The sequence below is a fragment of the Saccopteryx leptura genome, chromosome 3 (genome assembly GCF_036850995.1).
Source record: "Saccopteryx leptura isolate mSacLep1 chromosome 3, mSacLep1_pri_phased_curated, whole genome shotgun sequence".
Lineage (NCBI taxonomy): Eukaryota > Metazoa > Chordata > Mammalia > Chiroptera > Emballonuridae > Saccopteryx > Saccopteryx leptura.
The window spans coordinates 323,817,684-323,825,403 of NC_089505.1; the positions used below are offsets into that span (position 1 = coordinate 323,817,684).

The 7,720-nt window shown below is 34.9% G+C and overlaps 1 pseudogene; it reads left to right on the forward strand.

The window, feature by feature from the left end:
• The first annotated feature begins 508 nt into the window (after window positions 1-508).
• On the forward strand, window positions 509-7,349 carry LOC136398029 (COP9 signalosome complex subunit 5-like; annotated as a pseudogene).
• Window positions 7,350-7,720: the final 371 nt, after the last annotated feature.

A 7,720-nucleotide genomic window follows, 5' to 3' on the forward strand; every position in this document is an offset into this window, starting at 1 on the left:
GCCAGCCATAAATTGTCCATAAAATTGAAAATAATCTTAATTTGCATGAGGTTTTTTTTTAGTGTGTGCTTTTGACTTATGAAATCTCATCTTCAAAACAGAGAAAAAATATTTGATTGTTGCCAGAGAACTGACAATTTGAATGGCAGCAGATTTCTTATAGAAAATGACCGAAGCCAGAAGTCATTGGTGCAATATTTTTTTAAGTATTAGAAAAAATATATATAAACCATGAAGTCAATATCCAGTGAAAATACATTTTGATAATGAAGAGGAAAAAAAATGTTCTCTTAAAAATAACAGTAACAGCAAAAACTAAAGGCACTTGATGCTAACCAAAGGACCCTTAAAAATACATTATAAAGATATGTCACAGCTCTCTCAAAATGTTAGTACTATTGTAGTTTGTACCAGTGGTGTGGTGTGGGTTTGAAGCCTGTACCCGGAAACCCAGCAAGGTGAAGTTGCATTTTGGTTGTGGAGGCAACAGCTTCTTGGATTCCTGGAGATGGCAGCATCCAAGAGTTGTATGGCCCAGAAAACCTGGAAACCTGGAAATTAGCCAACAACAAGCATGACCCAGAGTATCAACAAAATCCACAAATATGACAAAAAACAGCAGCAAGAAATCCTAGTAGCAAATTCCTGGACTAAGGATTATCATTACTGTTACATACTGCAAAATTTCAACATGGGCTTTACTAAAGATGGTGATGCATGCAGGATCAGAAGGCAACTTGGAAGTGATGGGCTTGATGCTGGGAAGGGTGGATTGTGAAACAATGGTTATTATAGACAGTTTTATTTTGCCTACAGAGAGAAAAAAAAACACAGAATAAATACTCAGGCTGCTGCATATAAATACATGGCCACATGCATAGAATATGCCAAACAAGTTGGCTGCCTTGAAAATGCAACTGGGCCTGACCTGTGGTGGTGCAGTGGATAAAGCTGTAACCTGGAATGCTGAGGTAACTGATTTGAAACATTGGGCTTGCTTGATCAAGGCACATATGGGAGGTGATGCTTCTTGCTACTTCCCCCTACTCTCACTCTATTTTTCTCTCTTTTCTCTCTAAAATAAAAATATTTTAAAAAATGCAATTAACTGGTATCATAGCCACCCTGGCTATTGCTGTTGGCTTTCCTAGATTAATGTTAGTACTCAGATGCTCAATCATTGGTTCCAGGAGTCATTTGTAGAAGTAGTGATTGAACCAACAGTAAAAATATCTTCAGGGGAAGTGAATCATGGAGCCAATAGGACATACCTAAAGGGCTATAAATCTCTTGATGAAAAAACGTCTGAGTGCCATACTATCCAAATTAATAAAATAGAATCCTTGGCCTGACTAAGTGGTGATGCAGTGGATAGAGCATCAGATTGGGACTCAAAATACCCAGGTTTGAAACCTCAAGGTTGCCGATTTGACTGAGGGCTCATCTAGCTTGAGCATGGGCTCATCAGCTTTAGTGCAGGGTCACTGGCTTGAGGATGGGATCATAGACATGACCCCACAATCCCTAGCTTCAGCCCCAAGATTACTGGCTTGAAGCACAAAGATGCTAGATTGAGCCTCAGGTCACTTGCTCTGCCGTAGCCGCCTTGTCAAAGCACATGTGAGAAAGCAATCAATGAAAAACTAAGGTACTGCAACAAAGAATTGATGCTTCTCATTTCTCTCCCTTTCTGTCTGTCTGTCTGTCTATCTGTTCCTCTCTCTGACTCTTTCTCTCTCTCTCAGTCAAAATAAATGAATAAATAAATAAATAAATAAATAAGAGAGATTCCAAAATGGCAATGGAGTAGACAGATGTTCCAACTGCCACCTCTCAGGACCAAATTGGATAACAACTTCTTTTAAGAACAATCATATTTAAAAAGAAACTTTGTATTAAACAAAGAGGAGTCTATAACCAAGGATAAGAGAAGAAGTCACACCGAGAAGAATGCTTAAGTATCTTAGAGCAACAATGAATGGACATAAAGAGCACCTAAATAAAGAGATAGCAAGCATCAAAAAAGAAATTAAAATCATAAAAAAAGAATAAGTCAGAAATGACAAATACAATATCAGAAATGAAGACTGCATTAGAAGGAATAAATAGGCTGGATGAAGCAGGGGACTAATGAAGAGATTTAGAAGACAAGACAAACATAAACACAGAGTAGGGCAGCAAAATAAAAAGAGGCTCAAAAAGACTGAAAAAAACTCTAAGACATCTCTGTGACAACATGAAGAGAAACAACATCCACATCATAGGGGTTCCTGAAGGAGAAGAGACAAACAAAGGATAGAGAACCTGTTTGAAAAAATCATAGCTGAAAATTTCCCTAAACTGATCAAGGAAAAAGTCACACAAGTTCAAGAAGCACAGAGAGTCCCATTAAAGAGGAACCCAAGGAGGCCTACACCAAGACACATCATAATTAATATGCCAAAGTTAAGAGACAAAGAAAGAATACTAAAAGTTACAAGAGAAAAGCAGTTAATTATCTAAAGAGGTGTCCCCATAAGGATGACATCTGACTTCTCAACAGAAACAAACTAGAGGCCAGAAGGGATTGACAAGAAATATTCAAAGTGCAGCAAAACAAGAACCTACAGCAAAGACTACTTTATCTAGCAAGGCTTGCATTTAAAATAGAAGGAGAAATAAAAAAATTTCCCAGAACCCCCCCCAAAAAACTGAAGGAATTCATTACAATCAAACCAGTACTGCAAGAAATGTTAAGGGGTCTGCTGTAAAAAGAGCAAAGAAAAAAAAATTGAAGAAAAAGAGATTGTATATTTAGAAAATAAAATGGCAATAAATAAATACATATCAATAATAACCTCAAATGTAAATGGGTTAAATGCTTCAATCAAAAGACTTAGGGTAGCTGCATGGATAAGAAAATAGGATCCATACACATGCTCTCTACAAGAGACCCATCACAGAACAAAAGATACACATAGACTGAAAGCAAAGGGATGAAAAAAAATATTTCCTGCTAATGGAAATGAAAAAAAAATCTGGGGTAGCAATATTTTTATCCAACGAAATAGCCTTTAAAACAAAGGCTATCATAAGGGATAAAGAAGGTCACTACATAATGATAAAGGGAGCAATCTAACAGGAGGATATAACCATTGTAAATATTTAAGAGGCAAATATAGAAGCACCTAAATATATAAAACAGGCTTTGATGGACATAAAGGGCAAGATCAACAACTATACTATAATAGTAGGGGATTTTAATACTCCACAAACATCAATGAATAGATCCCCCAGACAGAAAATTAACAAGAAAACAATGGCCTTAAATGACAGACTAGATCAACTGGATTCAATTGATATCCTCAGAATCTTTTTTTCAAGGCAGCAGAATATACATTCTTTTCAAGTGCTCATAGTAAATTCTCTAGAAAAGATCACATGTTAGGACACAAAACATATCTCAATGTAATTAAGAAGATTGAAATAATATCAAGCACCTTCTCTGATCACAATGGCATAAAACTAGAAATCAACCACAATAGAAAAACTAAAAAATGTTCAAACACTTGGAGGCAAAATAGCATGCTATTAAATAATGAATGGATTAACAACAAGATTAAGGAATAAGTAAAAAATTTCATTGAAACAAATGAAAATGAACATAAAACAACTCAAAATTTATGGGACAAAACAAAAGCAGTCCTGAGAGGGAAGTTCAGAGCATTACAGACATACCTTAAGAAGCAAGAAAAAGTTCAAATAAACAACTGAACCCTGAATCTAAAAATAATAAAAGAAGAACAATAAATAAAGCCCAGAGGAAGTAAAAGGAAGGAAATAATAAAGATCAGAGCAGAAATAAATGACATAAAGCCTAAAAAACAATACAAACAATAAATGAAACCAAGAGTTGGTTCTTTGAAAAGGTAAATAAGATTGACAAAATTTTAACCAGACTCATCAAGAAAAAAAGAGAGAGGACTCAAATAAATAAAATTAGAAATGAAAGTGGAGAAGTAACAACTGACACAGCAGAAATACAAAGGATTTTAAGAAAATACTATGAAGATCCATATGCCAAAGAATTGGACAACCTAGGTGATATGGATAAATTCCTAGAAACCTACAATCTTCCAAAACTTATTATGGAATCAGAGAAGCTAAACAGACTGATTGCAACAAATGAAATTGAAATAGTTATTAAAAAAAACTTCCAGCAAACAGAAGTCCTGGACTTGATGGCTTCACAGGCAAATTTTACTGAACATTCAAAGAAGAACTAACACCTATCCTCTAGCTACTTCAAAAAATTCAAGAGGAGAGAAGACTTCCAAGTTCCTTTTATGAGGCAAGCATTATCCTTATTTCAAAACCAGGTAAAGACACTACAAAGGAAAAAAACTATAGGCCAATATCCCTGGTGAACATAGATGCTAAAATACTCAGCAAAATATTAGCAAATTGGATCCAGCAACACATTAAAAAAATAACACATCATGATCAAGTGGGATTCATTCCAGGGAGGCAAGGCTGGTATAACATTCACAAATCAATCAGTACAATTCATCACATAAACAAAAAGAAGGATAAAAATCATATGATTATATCAATAGATTCAAAGAAAAAGCATTTAAAAAAACCCAGTACCCATTTATGATCAAAACTCTCAGCAAAGTGGGAATACAGGGAATATACCTCTATACCTCAACATAATATAGGCCATCTATGACAGACCCACAGCCAACATCATACTCAATGGGCAAAAATTAAGAACAATCCCCTTAAGATCAGGAACAAGGCAAGGGTGCCTCCTTTCACCACCCTTATTCAGCATACTTCTGGAAGTCCTAGTCACAGCAATCAGAGAAGAAGAAGAAACAAAAGGCATTCAAATTGGAAAAAAAAAAGAAATAATACTACTATTTGCTGATGACATGATACTGTACATAGAAAATCTTAACATCTGAGTCAAAAACTACCAGACCTGATAAATGAATTCAGCAAAGTGACAGGGTATAAAATTAATATTCAGAAATCAGTGGTATCTTTATACACCAACAATAAACTGTCTGAAAAAGAAATTAAGGAAACAATCTCCTTCACTACTGCAACAAAAAATATAAAGTACTTAAGGAGTAAATTTAACCAAGGAGGTAAAAGACTTGTACTAAAAATATAAGACATTGAAAAGAGAAATTAAGGAAGATAAAAACAAGTGCAAGCATATACCATGTTCATGGATAGGAAGAATAACCATCATTAAAATGTCTATATTACTCAAAGCAATCTATAAATTCAATGCAATTCCTATTAAAATACCAATGGCTTACTTCACAGATCAAGAACAAATATTCCAAAAATTTATATGGAACCAAGAAAGAAAACGAATTGCCTCAGTAATCTTGAAAAGGAAGAATAAACTGGAGTTACCACATTCTGATATCAAATTATACTATAAGGCCATTGTAATTAAAAAAAGTTGCTACTGGCATAAGAGCAGGCATACAGATCAATGGAATAGAACAGAGAACCCAGAAATAAACCCACACCTTTATGGTCAATTGATATTTGATAAAGGAGGTAAGAGTATACAATGGAGTAAAGATAACCTCTTTAATAAATGGTGTTGGGAAAATTGGACAAGTACATGCAAGTAAATGAAACTAAATCACCAACTTACACCATTCACAAAAACAAACTCAAAATGGACAAAAGACTTAAGTGTAAATTGCAAAACCATAAACATCTTGGACAAAAACATAAGCAGCAAATTCTTCGATATCTCTTGTAGCAATATTTTTGTAGATTTATCTCCACAGGCCAGAGAAATACAGGACAAGATAAACAAATGGGAATATAATCAAACCAAAAAGCTTTTGTATAGCAAAAGACATCATGATCAAAATAAAAAGACAACCCATACAACGAGAGAACATATTTGCCAATACATCTGATTTGGGGTTAATAACCAAAATTTATAAAGAACTTCTAAAACTCAACACCAGGAAGGTAAACAATCCAATTAAAAAATGGGCAAAAGAACTGAATAGACACTTCTCCAAAGAGAATATACAGATGGTCAACAGGCATATGAAAAAATATTTGACATCACTAATCATCAGAGAAAGGTTAATTAAAACTACAATGAGATATCACTTCACACCTCTCAGAATGGTGTGCATTAACAAATCAACACAAAACAAGTGCTGGTTAGGGTGTGGAGAAAAGGGAACCCTCCTGCACTGCTGGTGGGAATGCAGACTTGTGCAGCCACAGTGGAGAACAGTATGAAGTTTCCTCAGAAAATTAAAAATGGAACTGCCCTTTTGACCCAGCTATTCCACTTTTAAGAATATACTCTAGGAATACCAAATCACTGATTCAAAAAAAGATATGCACCCTCATGTTTATTACAGCATTGTTTACAATAGCCAAGATCTGGATACAATCCAAATGTCCATCAGTGGACAAGTGGATTAAAAATCAGTGGTACATATACACAGTGGAATACTATGAAACCATAAATAAGAAGGAAATCTTACCTTTTGTGATGGCATAGATTGACCTAGAGATTATTATGCTAAGTGAAATAAACCAGGCAGAGAAAGACATATCATATGACCTCACTTATATGTGGAATCTAATGAACAAAGTGAACTGAGGAACTGAATATAGGCAAAGGCAAGGTCACAGGAAGCAGAGAGACAGCTGTCAGAAGGAAGGGGGATAAAGGGATGGGATCAGAGAAGGTGAAGGGGTTGGTAAAATTATATATACCTAACACATAGATAAAAATTATAGGACAGCAAATCTCAGAGGGAAGGGGTGAGGGAGTTAGGTGGAGGTGGATAAAGAGAAGGGTAATGGGGGACAAAGGGGTAGGGGTGAGGGAGTTATATTAAGTGGGACACTTGAATCCATGTTAACACAATAAATTAAAATGAATAAAAACTAAAAAAAAGAGAAAATATTTGAAATGTTGAAAAACAACAAAAAATAGAATATTTGGTATATACTGCCAACAATATTATTCTTTAGAAATATCATATCTCAAGTTCTCTTTGGATCACAAATTGCTTCGTAGTTTGTGAAATAATGGTACTATGTGAATATGCTGAGTTCCTCTAGCTTGTTTATTAATGCACACTATACCCTGGCCAGGTCTTTGATCATCTGAAAAATTTGAAGTCAGAAGCCCAGCTGGGGCAAAGGAGTTTCTGTTGGATTTAGAAACACATAACTGAAAGTCAGAAGATAAATTTGCCAAAGCCATGTGAGACAACTGTAAAACTACCATAGAAGCTATCCATGGATTAATATCTCAGGTTATTAAGGATAAACTGCTTAATCAAATTAACATCTCTTAAACAATCACTTAGTACTTTTGTTTGAAAGTCAGTATGAGAAAAACACTCAAGTAACAATTAAAACCAGTTACCAAAGATATGATTAGAAATATAAGGTGCTCTGAAATGTCCTGAATTTTACTAACATCCTGTAATAAAAGCCTTTAAAATGAAAAAAAAAAAATACATAAAAGAATTTCTCTAGGCCTGACCTGTGGTGGCGCAGTGGATCAAGCTTCGACCTGGAATGCTGAGGTCGCCAGTTCAAATCCCTGGGCTTGCCCGGTCAAGGCACATATGAGAGTTGATGCTTCCTGCTCCCCCCCCCCGTCTCCTTTAAAATGAATAAATAAATAAAAATAATTTAAAAAAAGAATTTCTCTAAATAGTAA